Here is an 18678-nt window from a genome sequence, read left to right as displayed (position 1 = left end):
CAAACAGGGACTAAATGCCTCTGGAATTCTGCTTTTTTTTTTTTCTAAATACACACACAGATAAGGAAAAGCAAGATAATAGGAAAGAGAAAGCACTTATTGCTGGGATGATTCCAAAAGGCTTCATAGATTAGGTGGTACCTCAGCTGAGCTTTAATAAAGGATTCTAAGAGGCAGAGATGAAGAAGGGAATATATTTCAGGCAAGAGAGCTAGCTTGTAGGCTCTTCACATTTTCTTACCTCTTTTCTAGTACCTTTTTATGTGTTACCTTCCTCCATTATAATGTCAGATCCTGGAGGACAAGTACTATGTTGCTTGCTTGTATTTGTGTTTGTCTGCCCAGTACTTAGCACAGTGCCTGGTACACAGTAATTGCTTTCCTTTCCTTTCTTTTCCTTTCCTTTCTTTCCCTTTCCTTTCTTTCCCTTTCCTTCCTTCCTTCCTTCCTTCCTTCCTTCCTTCCTTCCTTCCTTCCTTCCTTCCTTCCTTCCTTCCTCCCTCCCTCCCTCCCTCCCTCCCTCCCTCCCTTCCTTTCTTCTTTCCTTTGGCCTTTTGTGATCACATTTTTACCTCTCATTTTTCTATTTTTTTCTATCCTTTCTTTTTTCTAAAAAACTATTCTTTCTATCCTTTTTTGGATAGTTTCCTTTAGTATTAGATAATATCTTTTATTGTTATCAAAGATTTGAGGTAAATTTTAATTAATTTTTTTCAGATCTCATCTAAGATCTCAGCCCTTAGATTTTACAGTAACTTGATGATAGTTATGTGGAACTGATCACTGAATCAGTGTCAAGAATCAGTCTCTGTCTTGTTCTCTCTCATATGCGTATACATGCATGTGCATATGTACAATGCATACATACACATACAGTATATATACACACATGTATATATACATGCTAATTTCTGAGGGGGCATAGTTAGGACTCTGTATACTTAGTATTGATTGATTGACAACAGTCCTAAGTTATCACAATATAAAATTTTAAGTTGTAGCACAATGACTAAACTGAGAATATATGTGCTTTAAAGTAAATTCATGAAATAATTAAGTATTTATCAAAGTAACTTCATTTACTTAAATGTAGATTCAAAGATGTAATTATTTATTTCTTCTGGTTCTGAAATATGATCTTTTAGAAATGTGCTTAGTCAGTCTGGGACTCAAATTCCAACTGCCACTACCCATCAGAATGTGACTGGAAGCAGTGTAAGAGCAAAAGCAATGGATTTGAAATTTGGAGATGTGAGAGCTCCCTCATTCTTCTACTAACAATCAGTGGAGGTTGGGTGATTCCTTTAATTTCTTTGAGCCTCGCTTTTCTACTTTGTAAAAATCTGGGGATTAGACTAGATTGAGATTTTTTATTTGGGGTCCATGGATCCCAGTGGGTAGGCAGATTGATTTTAGGAGTGGCTGTAGGAACTTGAGTGGGAAAAAATATATCCTATTCTAATATAATTGATTTCATTTGTAATTCTTTTTATGTATTTAAAAACCTTCTGAGAATGAGTACATGACACAAAAAAGGTTAAGAATCCCTGGATTAGATGATCCTGAGACTCCCTTTCAGATCTGAGGTTTAATGGCTTAAGTCATAAAACAGTATTAGTTACCAACATTAAATTATTCATTTGATTGATACCCTAATAGCTGAGTTTAGAGGTATACTTCCTCTAAATTGGAGTCAGTACATATCTCTTCATTTAGTCTTTTGTATCCTTTCATTGATTTTCAAAACCTCTTTTTTTTTCCTTATAGCTTCTGTTAACTTGCCTTCTACCCCTCCCTCATATAATAAAGGTACAGGATAACTTGACTTAGCCATTTAAAGGGCTTCAAACATCTTTCTATTTTCAGAGAATGTTAGACCTGGAAGGGAACAGATAATGGTCCATGATTGTAGACCAGCTCTCTCATTTTACCTGTGAGGAAATTGAAATCCAGACAGTTCAATTGCAATGTAGCAAATAGATGATCCTGGGCCTAGAACTGTATTTTCTAGATCCTAGTATTCTTACGAACACACTGTGTTGCTTCTTAATCATTGAAACATATAGTACAATATGTAGTCTATAGCACCTTTCCATTTTGTTTAGATCAAATTTTGTAGTAGCTTAGAGTGAGGTGAATGTTGTCAGTGTGTGGTTATAAATGTGCATATGCATTTATAGAGCAGCAGTTTATTTTATATATTATGTATTTACATTCAAAAATGTCATCAGTGACAAAAAAAGATATGAACCTAACAAAAATAATAGCAACAGTTTTACGCATATTAAGTGGTTAAGAAATACATAAATGGTACAATAAAAAATGGTGGCATCTGGCTTCAGGCTGCTCGTGAGCCTGCACCTTGGTTCCCACTGTGTGGGAAAGATTGGGCAGGGGGATGTAGGGTGAGTAGGGTGGTGTTCATGACTGTGGACCAGCCTTTCTCTGCTCACATAGCTTCTACTTTACTAGAAAACATACAATAAATAGTTCTTGAAATTGACCTAAAGTTGTAAATGGGCATCTGAACTTACTGTGAGCTGCACCTGTGCTTCTGCTTCTACTTGCCTGCCTTTGTCTTTAATCTACTTTGGCTTGGTTCTAGCAGTCATTTTATACACTTGTAGAATGGATGGAGTTGCCTTTAGCTCTTTTTCTTTGACTTTATTTTTTATCATTATCATTTTATCATTATAAAATATCATACATTATACTTCCCTAGACTTCCACTTCCCTAGACCCTCTGCCAAGGCATTGGGAAGGTGTCTTCCTCTCTCTCTTCCTTTGGGGCAAAGTCTGTTCTTTGTAACTCTGAAACATTCTTTTTCTTTTGTTTTGTAGTTGTTCTTTCCATTTACATTATTGCAATTATTGTGTATATTGTTTTTCTCATTCTACTTACTTAACTTTGTATTGATCTTTCCACATTTCTTTGTATTTATTATACTCATTATTTCTTATAGCACAGTAATACTTATTACATTCATATATCGCACTTTGTTTAGCCATTTCTTATTTGGTGGACAAAAGACATGCAAAATACAAAAGTTATTCACCATCTTACATTGGTGAAATTGACAAGAATAATTAAAAGCAATAAATTTGGTTCTGGCAAGGTTGTAGAGAAACAGGTACAATTGTTCATTGCTAAACCTTTTTGGACAATTAACTAGCAACATAAAGTAAAAATTATGAAAATAAATATATTCAACTCATTACATTGTTAGAAATATACCTTTAAATGTTATAAAAAACAAAAATAAGCTACTCAAGATTTTTATCATAGCATCATATAAAGGAAACAATCTAAATGTCAAACCATAAGGGAATGTCTATATAAGTTATAACATAATGTTATAATGTATTCAAAACCAATAAAAGTGAGGAGTACAAAGAAATTTAACAATTTACACAATGCAAAGCTTCAAAAAAAATTGAAATAAAGAAATGCAGTACACAGTAACTATAACCATAGATATAAGAGGAGAAGCGCTAGAGAATTAATGGACAAAAAATATTGATGGAGACTTAGGAGTTGCTGAAAAATTGTTCTCATGCTTTGTGCTTCAGTTAATTTAAATATAAATAGTTTGCCAAGTCATTTTAATTGGTATATGGATGTTCAGTCTTAATTTATTTTTTATTTTTTAATTTATTTATTTAACTTTTAACATTCATTTTCACAAAATTTTGGGTTCCAAATTTTCTCCCCATTTGTCCCCTCCCCCCACCCCAAAACACCGAGCATTCTAATTGCCCCTATCACCAATCTGTCCTGTCTTCTAACATCCCTCCCTTCCCTTGTCCCCATCTTCTCTTTTGTCCTGTAGGGCCAGATAACTTTCTATACCCCATTGCCTGTATTTCTTATTTCCTAGTTGTATGCAAGAACAATACTCAACAGTTGTTCCTAAAACTTTGACTTCCAACTTCTCTTCCTCCTTCCCTCCCCACCCATTCCCTTTGGGAAGGAAAGCAATTCAATATAGGCCATATCTCTGTAGTTTTGCAAATGACTTCCATATTAGTCGTGTTGTGTAAGACTAACTATATTTCCCTCCATTCTATCCTGCCCCCCATTGCTTCTGTTCTCTCTTTGGATCCTGTCCCTCCCCAAGAGTGTTGACTTCAAATTGCTTCCTCCTCCCATTGCCCTCCTTTCCATCATCCCACCCCCCCCCCCCCCGCTTATCCCCTTCTCCCTCACTTTCCTGTATTGTAAGATAGGTTTTCATACCAAAATGCATTATATTCCTTCCTTTAGTCGAATGTGATGAGAGTAAGCTTCATATTTTTTCTCTCCCCTGCCCTCTTTTTCCCTCCACTGAAAAGTCTTTTATTTGCCTCTTTTATGAGAGATAACCTACCTAATTCCATTTCTCCCTTTTTCCTCCTAATATATTTCTCTCTCACTGCTTAATTTCATTTTCTTAAGATATGATCCCATCCTATTCAATTCACTGTGTGCTGTGTGTGTGTGTGTGTGTGTGTGTGTGTGTGTGTGTAATCCCACCAACTATCCAGATACTGAAAAGTTTCAAGAGTTACAAATATTATCTTTCCATGTAGGAATGTAAACAGTTCAACTTTAGTAAATCCCTTATGACTTCTCTTTGTTGTTTACCTTTTCATGCTTCTCTTCATTCTTGTGTTTGAAAGTCACATTTTCTTTTCAGCTCTGGTCTTTTCATCAAGAATACTTGAAAGTCCTCAATTTCATTGAAAGACCATTTTTTCCCCTGAACTATTATAGTCAGTTTTGCTGGGTAGGTGATTTTTGGTTTAAGTCCTAGTTCCTTTGACTTCTGGAATATCTTATTCCATGCCCTTCGATCCCTTAATGTAGAAGCTGCTAGATCTTGTGTTATCCTGATTGTATTTCCACAATACTTGAATTGTTTCTTTCATACTGCTTGCAGTATTTTCTCCTTGACCAGGGAACTCTGGAATTTGGCCACAATGTTCCTAGGAGTTTCTCTTTTTGGATCTCTGTCAAGTGGTGATCAGTGGATTCTTTCAATATTTATTTTACCCTTTGGTTCTAGAATCTCAGGGCAGTTTTCCTTGATAATTTCTTTTTTTTATTTTTATTTTTATTTATTTCACTTTTAACATTCATTTTCACAGAATTTTTGGGCTCCAAATTTTCTCCCCCCTTGTCCCCTCCCCCCACCCCAAAACACCGAGCATTCTAATTGCCCCCATCTCCACTCTACTCTCTCCTCCATCATTCCTCTCTGCCCTTGTCTCCATCCTCTCCTCTGTCCTGTTGGGCCAAATAACTTTCTATACCCCTTTACCTGTATTTCTTATTTCCTAGCGGCAAGAACAGTATACTTGACAGTTATTCCTAAAACTTTGAGTTGCAACTTCTTTTCTTCCCTCCCTCCCCTCCCCCTCCCTTTGGAAGGGAAGCAATTCAATATCGGCCAAATCTGCGTAGTTTTGCAAATGACTTCCATAATAGTCGTGTTATATAAGACTAACTATATTTCCCTCCTTCCTGTCCTGGTTCCAATTACTTCTATTCTCTCTTTTGATCCTGTCCCTCCCTGTGAGTGTCGACCTCAAATTGTACCCTCCTCCCCATGCCCTCCCTTCCATCATCCCCCCCCCCCGTTTATCCCCTTGTCCCCCACCTTCCTGTATTGTAAGATAGAGTTTCATACCAAAATGAGTGTGCATTTTATTCCTTCCTTTAGTGGATTGTGATGAGAGTAAACTTCATGTTTTTCTCTCACCTCCCCTCTTTTTCCCCAAACTAAAAAAAAATCTTTTGCTTGCCTCTTTTATGAGAGATAATTTGCCCCATTCCATTTCTCCCTTTCTCCTCCCATATATTTCTCTCTCACTGCTTGATTTCATTTTTTTTTTTAAGATATGATCCCATCCTATTCAATTCACTCTGCGCACTCTGTCTCTATGAGTGTGTGCGTGTGCGTGTGTGTGTGTAATCCCACCAAGTACCCAGATACTGAATAGTTTCAAGAGTTACTAATATTGTCTTTCCATGTAGGGATGTAAACAGTTCAACTTTTATAAGTCCCTTATGACTTCTCTTTGCTGTTTACCTTTTCATGCTTCTCTTCATTCTTGTGTTTGAAAGTTAAATTTTCTTTTCAGCTCTGGTCTTTTCATCAAGAATGCTTGAAAGTCCTCTATTTCATTGAAAGACCATTTTTTCCCCTGAAGTATTATACTCAGTTTTGCTGGGTAGGTGATTTTTGGTTTAAGTCCTAGTTCCTTTGACTTCTGGAATATCCTATTCCATGCCCTTCGATCCCTTAATGTAGAAGCTGCTAGATCTTGTGTTATCCTGATTGTATTTCCACAATACTTGAATTGTTTCTTTCTAGCTGCTTGCAATATTTTCTCCTTGACCTGGGAATTCTGGAATTTGGCCACAATATTCCTAGGAGTTTCTCTTTTTGGATCTTTTTCAGGTGGTGATTTCGGTGGATTCCTTGAATATTTATTTTGCCTTCTGGTTCTAGAATCTCAGGGCAGTTTTCCTTGATAATTTCATGAAAGATGATGTCAAGGCTCTTTTTTTGATCCTGGCTTTCAGGTAGTCCCATAATTTTTAAATTGTCTCTCCTGGATCTGTTTTCCAGGTCAGTTGTTTTTCCAATGAGATATTTCACATTATCTTCCATTTTTTCATTCTTTTGGTTTTGTTTGTGGTTTCTTGGTTTCTCATAAAGTCATTGGCCTCCATCTGTTCCATTCTAATTTTGAAAGAACTATTTTCTTCAGTGAGCTTTTGAACCTCCTTTTCCATTTGGCTAATTCTGCTTTTGAAAGCATTCTTCTCCTCATTGGCTTTTTGAATCTCTTTTGCCAGTTGAGTTAGCCTGTTTTTCAAGGTGTTATTTTCTTCAGCATTTTTTTGGGTCTCCTTTAGCAAGGTGTTGACCTGCTTTTCATGATTTTCTTGCATGTCTCTCATTTCTCTTCCCAGTTTTTCCTCCACCTCTCTAACTTGATTTTCAAAATCCTTTTTGAGCTCTTCCATGGCTTGAGCCCATTGAATATTTATTTTGGATGTTTGGGATACAGAAGCCTTGACTTCTATGTCTTTCCCTGATGGTAAGCATTGTTCTTCCTCATCCAAAAGGATGGGAGGAGATATCTGTTCACCAAAAAAGTAACCTTTTGTGGTCTTACTTTTTTTCCCTTTTTTGGGCATTTTCCCAACTAGTTACTTGACTTTAGGGTCCTTTATCAGGAGTAGGGTATACTCTGGGAATCTGTGAGATCTGTGAGATCTCAGTTCCTCCAAAATGGCATGATCAAATGTGTACTGGTCTAGATACAGAGAGGTATTTTGTGCCCAGAATCTTAGCAGTTACCTCTCCGAAATCACCTGGCCTCCAGTTCCACCAAGTCAGCACTTAGGGCTGATTTTCAGATAAGCTGGATGGGCAGGGCAGCCATTCAGTGTGAGACAAAGATCAGCTCGGCCAGGGCCTCTACCCAGGGCTGAGGTAAGATTCAGATCTTCAGTGCCCCCAGGGGTTTTTATGCTTCAACAATGGAGGGTCTGTACGGGCTGCTGTGCAGCCTCTGTGGCTGCTGCCTGCTGCTGAAGCTATGGGAAGGCCCTTCTCCCTTCCTGGCCAGCTGATAAAACCCCGTCACTGACCTTTGGCGCCTGTGGGTGAAGGGACCTGAGCACCCGCTGCTGCGACTGGAAATTCCACCCCCAGCTGTTCTCCTCCCAGAGTCTTGTTGTGCTGCACAGCCAACGCTGGACTGGGCTCCACTCCATGTCCAGCACAACCGATGTTTCCGTGGGCCTTTCAGGTCACCCTGGGCTGGAAATCTCCTCTACTCTGTTGTTCTCCACGTCTGCTGCTCCAGAATTTGTTGAGAGTCCCTCTCTATAGGTATTTTGTAGGTTGTGTGGGGAGACCCTGTGTAAGTGTGTCTTTCCAGTTCGCCATCTTGGCTCCCCTTTCTCAGTCTTAGTTTTTAAGAAAACTTTTAAGTTTTAATTATGTACCCACATGTATTGATCACTCTTTAACAGCTCCTTATACTTCCATTCATTTTCTGAGGACCTTCTAAAAAGAAATTTTAAATTTATCTTATGTATCTGTGCTCTCTATTGGAACATATCTTTTCATGTTTTATGTGATTATTTTATACTAATGCCATACTGGACCTTTTCATACAATTACAAGAAGCATGTCAACCACAAAATGGATCTTATTACGAAAGTAAATTCCCCTCAGTTTCCTTTAAGGCAGTATAAGAAAATCCTCAGTGACCCCAATCACTGTATTAAGTACCATATTTATCCTCTCATGACAGCTGCTATTCTGAAGCCAAGAGAAGAGAGAGTGAATATAGGGAATGAATATAGAATGGTGTCAATAAATAGAACTGAGGAAACTGAGAAAACAAAGATAACCTAGGTTTGGTTGGGGCAAGCTGATGAAAAAATTGCTGAGGTTAAGAAAGAAACCATGGTATATGATAGGATGATCTGAAGTGAAGACAGGAGCTATCAGATAACACATACAGTTATCCCTTCCACGTCACAGGGGAGAGTGAGGATTAGGTGGTTTGGTATACCTTCATCCCCTGTTCCTTTACAACTGAAAAATTTTGTTTTCACATTTATTACCTCCTTCTCTAACAGTCTTTAATTTCACCCTGTCTCCTGTCCCATTCTTTTCAGAGAGGCAAGATGGTGTGCCAGGAAAAACACTAAATTTGGAGTTTTAGTTTTAAATACTAAGCTGTATTATTTACTACTTTTAAAACACTGGGCAAGTCATTCAACCTCTCCCAACCTGTGTTTCTCCATTTGAAAAATAAAGATGTTGTAGAAACAATAAATAAAACCAAAAGCTGGTTCTTTGAAGACACTGATAAAATGGACAAACCTTTACCTAATTTGATTAAAAAAGAAGAGCTGAAAATCAAATAAATAAAATTGCAAATGAGCAAAATATCACACCAGAATCATAAGAAATAGAAAGAATAATCAGAGCATATTATGCACAGTTATATGCTAACATAATTGAGAACACACACACACACACACACACACACACACACAAATAGAGGAATACCTTCAGGAATACAAAAGGCCCTCAGTATCAGAAGATCAGATTTTTTTGTTAGTTGTTTTTCAATTTTCCAGTATTTTGTGACTTAATTTAGGTTTTTCTTGGCCAGCTCATTTTACAGATGAGAAAACTGAGGCAAACAGGGTTAAGTGATTTACTCATGCTCACACAGCTATTAAGTATACCTGAGGCCAGATTTGAATTTATGTAGAGAAGTCTTCCTGACTATAGGCCCAGCAGTCTATCTACTGTACCACCTAGCTGCCCAGATAGAAATATCAAATAACTCAGTATCAGAATAGGAAATAACTGTAGCTATAAAGATACTCTCAAAAGGAAAAAAAAGAAACCCCACAACTTCTGTTTCTCATGTATTTGCAGGAGAATTCTTTCAAACTTTTAAAGAACAGTTAGTACTTACACTTGCAGATTATTCTCAACCATTGAGAAATAAAGCTCCTTATCAGAATCCTTTTATGAGAAAAATATTGTCCTTGTAAGCCAGGAAAAGATAAAACACAGAAGGAAAACTATAGGTCAGTAATATTAGTGAATATTTACTCAAATATTTTAAACAGACTATAACAATAGATGTAAGAGATAATACATCATGATTAAGTGGGATTTATACCAGGGATGCAAGAATATTCAACATTAGGAAAACAAACACCATAATCATATAAAACCCTAAACATCAAAAAACCACATGATCTTCTCAATAAATGCGGAAAAAAATCTTTGGCAAGGTACAACATTCCTTTATTTTAAAAACTCTAGTAAGTATAGGCATAGAGGAAGAACCTTTTTTTTTTTTTTTAATATAAAAAGTATCTGAAACCAAAAGCAAGAATCATATGCAGTGGTGATGAGACTTTCCCATTAAATACAGGAAGGAAGCAAGGGTGCCTCTTTCCCCTCTGTCATTTGATATACTTCTGAAATGCTAACAATAACAAGAAGAGAAAAAAATTAATGGCATAAAGATAGGTCAAAAGGGAGATAAAACTATCCCTGTTTGCTGATATGATGATTTACATGGAAAATCCTAGGAAAATAGCACAGATACTAATTGCACCAATTAATAGCCTTCAGCAAAATTTCAGGCTACAAAATAAATCATCAGAAATCAAAAGCATTTCTTTATAATAATAACAAAACCAAATAAGCAAAAATGTAAGGGGCAAACTTGTTCCGGATAACTACAAAACATATAAAATATCTGAAGACTGACTGACCAAAGCACACAAAAGACTTCTATAGATTCATTTATAAAGTACTCATTAAAGAAATAAAGAACAGCTTTAAAAGCTAGAGGAATATTCAGCAACTGAAATAACTAGCAAAATATTCTGTGCTCATGGCTATACCATGTCAATATAACAAAAAGGACTACTACCAAAATTAATTTGTACTTTTAGCACTGTACTAAATTAAGTTATCATGGAGATACTTTATAGAACTTGATAAAATACTAACAAAATTCATTTAGAAAAAACAAAAGATAGCAAATATCCAAGGAAATGATGAAAGAAGGGACAAAAAAAAAATTAGCGACAGGGACAAAAAAGAAAAAATAGCGACAACAGCAGACAACAGCATTTCCAGACTTCATATTATATTTTAAAGCTGCCATCATCAAAACCATCTGGTATTGGTTAAAAAAATAAAGAGGTCAGTGGATCCCAACAGACTGAACTGATGCAGGAATAACAATGTAAAGGGAAAGAATGACTCCACATAAAAAATTAAACATGTAACAAAATTATAAAAATCAAGCAGGACTTGAATGAAGAGAAATGAGATGACATCCAAATCTGCCCCTTTGTGGAGGTGTGAGGTCCACAAGTGTTAAACATCCCATGTATTTTTGAATTTTTTTTCTGTGTGTATATCAGTTGTGGTGGCTTTTTCCCCCTCTCTCTAGAAAATATTGCTTGTTATATAGGATGACTTTCTGGGAGGGAGAGGCAGAAGGGTACTTGGGATAACTGGTAATTTAAGAGTTAGAAGATATCAATAAACCCTTATTTTAAAAAAGGAAAAATTAGGATATTGAACTAGATGACTTCTAAGATTTCTTCCACCTCTGTGATGCTATGGAAAGGTTTCCTTTTCTGAAAAACAAACAAAAAAATAATGTTTTTTATAGGCAATCAAGATTTACCTTTGACTTTAATACTTTAATCTGTTATTTAATGGATATAGGTATGTTTTCTTACTGGCAAAGATCACAACTTATCCATTCTTCACTCAGCCATGTTCCCAAATTTAGTGTCATCCTAAACTTTTCACTCCCACATATTACACATATCCAGTTAGTTACCAAATCTTACAGTTTCTATTTCCACGACATCTCTTGCATAATCCTTTTCTCTTCTTTCCAGTGACAACAAGGGTCCCTTTGTAGGCCCTCACTACCTTTCACCTAGACTACTGTAATTGTACAATATCTTTGTGTATGGGTTTCCTGTCTCATGCCTCTCCTTACTCTAACCCATCTTCTTCAGCACAGTTGAGATCAAACTTCCCCCCTTCTCCTCCACCTCCAAATTCCAGGGGCATCCTATTGCCACCAGGATTAAGATCAACTCTATTTAACATTTAAACTTTTCGCAACCTGATCCCTTCCTACTTTTCTAGTTTTCTTAACCTCCTTTCCTTGAATGCTGTGATCACAACACGAATTAGCTACTTCTAACTTCTTATATGTCATTAGGATGCTAGTCAATGACCCAAGCCTTAGTCCTCAGAACCATTTAAGTTAAAAGAAAATGTTCAGTGCTTGTTAATTTTCTTATTTCTTCTTTAACCTATTTTTCATTGAACAAAACATTTGTTTCCATGTAGTTTTACTCCTGTTAACTATTTTAAAGTTTTTATTGTATTTCAGTTTGATTCAGAAATGCATTTTCTTCCTTTTAAATCTTATCTCCATAAATTTTCTCTAATCTTTTACACGATCTATTTTTCTGAACATTCCACTTGTATTTGAAAAGATTGCATGTATCTTGTCTTATTTTGTTCCTTTACACTTGTTAATCCCAGATTATTAAGTATGCAGTTTAAATCTGTTTGCTCTATTTCATTCTTCTTATTCATTTTTTTACATTCTGATAATGGAGTGTTATGGTCCTCTACTATTTTTATTGTATTTCTGTCTACTTCTGCTTAAATGCAGATTGTTTTTCTTTATCAACTAATCAAGTGGATTTCTATATAGAAAATTGAGAACTAGCATATTTGCTGTTTATTATTTTCTTAGCTATTGTATGATTTCATTGTTTATCTTTTGAATTTTTTCCTAATTTGCATTCTACTTTATCTAATAGCATTATTGCCATCTTTACTTTTTTGTTCAACTTGAAATTACATGATATATTTTAGAATTTATTATATTATTATTATATTATATATTATTATATTATATATTTAGAATTTATTTATATTACTTCGAATCTAGCTTTATATCTTTTTCCATTAAATGCATGCTCTCTAAACAATATATTGATGGGTTTTGTTTCTTGATCCATCTTGTGACATTTTGCAGAAGAATTTTTACCATTAATTTTTCTGGTTTTATTATTTTTTTTATTAGAGGCAATTAGGTGGTGCAGTGAATATAGCAATGGGTCTGGAGTCAGGAAGACCTAAGTTCAAATTCAGTCTCAGGCACTTTACTAGCTTTGTGACCTTAGGCAAGTCACTTAACCTCTGTTTTTCCCAATTTCCTCAGCTGTCAAAGTGGGACAATAGCACCCATCTTGCAGGGTTGCTGTGAGGATCAAGTAAGATAATATTTGTAAATGCTTATTCCTTTCCTTCTCCTTCTCTTTATTTAAAAAATCATTGATTTTTTTGTCATTTATATCCCTTCTTTTTCAACATATCCCCTTTCTTTCTTGCCTAGAGAGCCATCCTTTGTGCCAAAAAATACAAGAGAAACACACAGAAAAAGCATTTCACAAACTAATCGTCAGATTAGTGGACTGTCACAGTATGTGCCATGTTCCACACTCATAGTGACCTGCCTCTTCAAAGAAGACAGGAAACTATCTTTTCTCATCTCTTCTTTAGGGTGGAGCTTGGTCATTATAATAACATAGCATTTAATTCAATTGCGTGTTGTATTGTTTGGTCATAAACTCTTTCTTTATCCATAAATTTTTCCATGCTCCCCTTACATACCCATGATGTCATCCTTTATGTCTAAATTATTTATCCATTTTGACTTCATCTTGGTATGAGAGGTTGGTCTATGCCTGGTTTCTGCCGAACTGCTTTCTACTTTTCCCAGCAATTTTTTCAAATGATGAATACTTGCCCCCAAAGCTTGGATCTTTTTAGATTTATCAAATACTAGATTACTATGATCATTTACCACTGTGTATTAGGGGTACCTTATCTGTTCCACTGATTGACCAGTCTATTTCTTAGCCAACACCAGATGATTTTCATCATTACTGTCTTGTAATGTTATTTGAAATCTGCGATAGCTAGACTGCTTTTCTTCACATTTTTTCATTGATTCCCTTGCTATTCTTGATCTTTTGTTCTTCCATATAAATTTTATTATTTTTTTCTAGCTCTACAACATTAAACACACACACACATATGACCTTTATTCAAGCAAAACTCATTGATCTTGAAGACAGGATGTATAGGAGACAGTTTAACAACTATTAGTCATGCCAAGGTAAAAAACCTCAACACCATAGTGTAAAACATAATACATGAAAACTGCTCAGAACTTCTGAATACCGAAGGCAAAGCACCAATTGAAAAAATGTACAGATTGTTTCTAGGGGAAAAAAAACTCTTCAAGCTCTTAGACACCACCAAGTGGTTAAATCTAACAGTTCCATTTACAGACAATAAGTAATGCAAGCAGTATGTAAATTACCTTCAAATATAAAGGAACGAAGATTCTAATAACAGAAGACTTCTCTGTCCCCAGAAATGGCAGAAGGAAGTGAAATAATATATTTTGAAAAGCCAAGGAGCTCAGAATGTAATCTAAAATGACATATCTTACAAATTTGAGCCTAATCATCAATGAAAAATGATAGGCATTCAATAAAAGGCATTTGAAGCATTCCTACTAAAAGAAAATAAAACAAATGTGAGTTTATATTTGACTTGGAAACATCTCAAAACCCAAGAAAGTAAGTAACTATGCGGAGGGAAAGAATTAGAAATGAAACAAATTACCATATTAGTAGAGAGTATTAAAAGAAAAAAGATCCAGAATAAGGACACCTATTGAGTTAAAAAAGAAAGGACAACAGCAATCATGAGATTATTAGGAGATTTCTTTCTAAAAGCACATAAGCAAATAGAGCCAGAAATGGAATGTAAAGAAATGGGAGAAGTCATGTGAGAGGATAGCCTTCAAACACCATAGACTAAATCCTGCAGTAGCCTCTTCTGGTAAATTCAGTGTATTATGTGGGATTAAAGTGCAGAATTGGAATATAAAGAAAAAAGAGGTAGATAAAAAGGGGATGTGTATTATACTCTGATCCAGTCCATGGGTAAAAAATGATAGAGGAGTAATTCCTAAAGTCTCTCAAGGATAGTAGATAAAAAAATATATTATTAGGCTTCAACTTTAATTCTTATACTTCCTTGAGTTTTAAACTCCTTTTTTAGTCCAGATGGAGGAGTTTTTTGTCTTCTGGATTGTCATCTCCTTTCTTCCTCTTTTCTCTTTTTTGTTCTTATTACTTTTTCATGTTTGCTAAGCCCCTTTTTAATAGTAGATATGGATTTTAATGTGTTTTATACTTTATGCTGATTAGTGTAATGTACATTTTATCCCAAATTATTTCTATTATAGTTAGAAAGGTTTCTAGATGTCAAATCTATATATTAACATCTATACATTAAATCTTAACAAGGTAATGATAGGCTTCGGGTATGTTATTACTTTCATAAATAATTTATTCCGTCATTTTGGATTTCCTTTTCTCTTGCTTGTTAGGAATATCTTTCATGTTGTCAGTTGTTAAGAAATTTTTCCATTTTTTTTATCTTGGAAGTGAGTTCTGTGTGTGAATAAAATAGTCATGCTTACATGGTATATGAATTTGGAGTCTTGTCCCATGTACATATTTATAAATTCTTGTATATTTTTGTACAACTTTGATGCTTTGCCTCTAATTCATGTTTATTTGTGTGATTAAAAAATTTTTTTAAATTGATGACTAAATAATATTTTCTTGCATGTATTTTATGATTATATACCTTTGAGATTAAGCTTAGAATTTCTCCTTTCTGGTGTCTTGTGTATTCTTTCTGCTTGTAGAAAGTTCCTTGATCAAAGACACTAAAAGGAAAGATGTTCTCTAATTATTTGTATATTCTAGCTGTGGCAGCTAGGTGGCAGAGTGGATAGGATGCTGGACCTGAAGTCAGGATAACCCCGGTTCAAATATGGCCTCAGACCCTGACTAGCTCTGCTTCTTGGGGCAAGTCACTGAACTTCTGTCTGTCTGTTGATAATAACAGCATCAAACTCCCAATGATGTTTTAAGGCTAAAATGGGATAATATTTGTAAAACACTAAAAAATCTTAAAGCACTGTATAAATGTTAGCTGTTATTAAATGCAAGCTTATTTTCTGGTTTTGAGGATCCTCTGAGGTTCCTCTTAATATATTGTTTGTGTTCTTGCTTTATCCTACAAATTTATTACTTTGTCTTCCAAATTCATTAGTTACCTTTTCATTTCTATCACTAAATGAGTTTTTCCTTTAATTAATACTTTCTCTAGTTGTTACTTTGCTATTATATTTTTTAAAAACTGCTCTGAAGGCCTTTGTTTTGGTCACTTAATGTATTAACTATGCACTATATTTTTTTCATTAGTACTTTTCCTGTCCCATCTATTGATGCTTCAACTTGGATTTCTAGAGGAGATCTTATACTTTGCAAAGTATCTTTATTAATTTGTCGGTTTTCTTTAACGTACTGCGCATTTTTTCCTATCCCAGGATTGGAGTGGTAAAAGTGCCGAGGTATGATTTAGAATTTTTGGAGCAGATTTATGATTTTGGTCAACTTCTGGAGTTAGGTTCAAGCAATGTTTATAATCTGGTTGTTAGGAGAAGGCCAAGGTAGAGTTCTCTCAGCTTGAGAAGTTGGACAGTTTTCAAATTGGTGAGGAGGTTGTCCCTACCTGCACTCCCTTACAGGTGGGATGCGTAAGCCCTGTTGTCAATTTCTGGAAAACAGCCCTGGCCTGCCTCTCAACCTGTATTCCCCAGTGCCTACTAAAATGTGAGACTGGGATGCAGGGAAGTGTGGTCTTATGCCACTGGCCAAAAAGATGGTGACTGACAAGTGGGATTAACCAGCACCTGTCAACCCATTGCTGTGTGATTTGGGGGGGAACTGAGGTGAATGGATGGGAGTTCCCTTCATTTTTTCTTGAGCTTGGTTAAGGTGGACCAGGAATTTCTTAGGTTGTGGTCAGTTCAGAGCAGAGGAGTGTATTTCTACTCAGTCCTGAATGTTCTGTGAACATGAAAGGGTTTCCATGGGTTTGTATTAACTCAGGCTGTCCTCTGGTTAGGTCTTCCATGGGCTCTACTTGTGTTTGATGCATAGACCAGGCTTCTGGACTTGTTCTAGCACAGGAGGGAAGTTCAGCCACTGTCCCCTCTGATTCAGTAGGGGGAGATAAGGACTAGATGCAGATGCCAGTGGAGGAAAGGACCGGGTCCAGGTCAGTGCTAGTGCTAAGGCTCTGGGATCCTGGGCTTAGTGGATCCCTAGAGAGCAACTGTATTAATAATCCCAGTCCATTTCTGTTTGGTTCTCTCGAATATCTGTTTTGTGTTTCTCTTTGTGCTGCTTCCCTTATATTCTAGATGGGATGGCCTTTCATGTTGGAAAAAAGGATTTGGGAAGAGCTGATTGCTTTGCCTTTATGACATTTGTTTAAATTATGAGTTTGTCAGTGTGTGATGCATAGGACTACCTGCTGGTATGAGTCTCATCCCTAAACTCCTATTCATTCAGTGAAGACATGGTTTCTGAATACATGGGTATTCTTCTTCCTCCGTTTCCTCAGCTGAACCTCTTTGTTTCTGAGGAGAATTTAGCATTCAGTATAGGAGAGTTATCTAGGTGGGAAAGGATTGGCATTGAAGAGGTCTTTGTTTCAAAATAATAGGTAAAACAAAGTTAGTGGAAAAATATTACCTTGATTACCTGGCTACCCGAATGTGGAATCGCCTAATACGGAGAAGGCACTGTACTAAGCATTATTTCTTCTTTTTTTTACAAATTTCCTCTCATTTGATCTGACAGTGATCCGGTGAGGTGGGTGCTGTTATTATCCACATTTTACAGTTGAGGAAATTGATGTAAACAGAGAGTAAGTGACTTGCCCAGAGTCACACAACTAGTAGTGTTTGAGGCTTGATTTGAACTCAGGACTTCCTGATTTCAGGCCTAGCACTCTGTCCACTGCACCACTAGCACACTGTCTCTGAGATGGAAGGAATTTGGATTTAAGGTAGTGTGATGTATAAAAAGTTCAAGAGACATGGTTTCTGGGTAATTAATCATTTGGCTAACTATGCTAATGAGTAATTAATAAAAGGGTCAGTGGTACTCTTAAATGCCAAAGACTCCTAATGGAATCCATTCAACACTTTTATGCCCTTGAAAGAGAGGGTAGCAATCAGCAATTAATAAGAAGGAATATTAAAATGAAAAGTAGACCCATTCTAATGAGGGTCTGATCACTTTCACTGCCAGACCCCACTCCACCCTAAGCCTGAGTACAACACAATGGGCTTTCTCACTTGAGTGGGGTCTGAACAAGATTGAGGAGAAAGTCAATCCAATCTTGTTATCAGCAATGTCCTTCGTAAGCTGGCTTGCCCTAGTAGAGAATGAGGATATAGGAAGGGAAAAAAAAATCACTGAATCTCCCCAATAATTTGTTATTTAAGAATAATTTCTCTCAGTAGCCTTCCTATTTCAGTTTGATGTACGCTGAACAGAAAATGGACATACATTCTCTCTACCCATTGAATCATGCATAGTTGGTATATTTCCGTAGGCCCCAGTTTTCTTATCTGTATAATAAAGGGGTTAGACCAGGTGATCGGTAAGGGCCTCCCAGCTCTGATATTTTTGAGTCATATCCCTGGCAAACAGGTATCATTCCCTTTGAACACCCTTCACCAAAATACACCAATCTTGGCACTTATGGTACTTTAATGGTACTCAAGTATGTGTATATATGTGCACAAAAGCATCTTTCATAAATGCAAAGAAAGGAGATCAAGGTACATAGATGTAGGTGACCCTGATTAAGAACACTCATAAAATTAAATTGTTAGATTGCATTGTCTCATGGGTGGCAAAAGGGTGTTTGACAGAGTGGGTCATCAGATAAGTAACAGCAAGAAAGAATGAAAATAGATTATATCCTAATCTGAAAATCAGTTATTTTAAAGTACTTTAAAATTGTTAAGTAGGTGGCAAGAGTTATGTAGTAGTTTGTGCAAGGATAACATGGCATATGATATAACATAATGTAGCATAACATACTCAGACTTTTTTCATTCTGTTTCGTTCTTGTA

At 36.0% G+C, this 18678-nt stretch overlaps 1 protein-coding gene across 27 annotated transcripts in view; it reads left to right on the top strand.

The window, feature by feature from the left end:
* The window catches only part of DTNB (dystrobrevin beta), a 339638-nt gene that overhangs the window by 74637 nt on the left and 246323 nt on the right, over positions 1–18678 (top strand). The window lies entirely within an intron of this gene.

This window comes from Notamacropus eugenii, chromosome 1 (assembly GCF_028372415.1).
Source record: "Notamacropus eugenii isolate mMacEug1 chromosome 1, mMacEug1.pri_v2, whole genome shotgun sequence".
Classification (NCBI taxonomy): Eukaryota; Metazoa; Chordata; class Mammalia; order Diprotodontia; family Macropodidae; genus Notamacropus; species Notamacropus eugenii.
The sequence above is the reverse complement of the archived record's forward strand: the minus strand, read 5'-3'. Positions and strand labels throughout refer to the sequence as shown.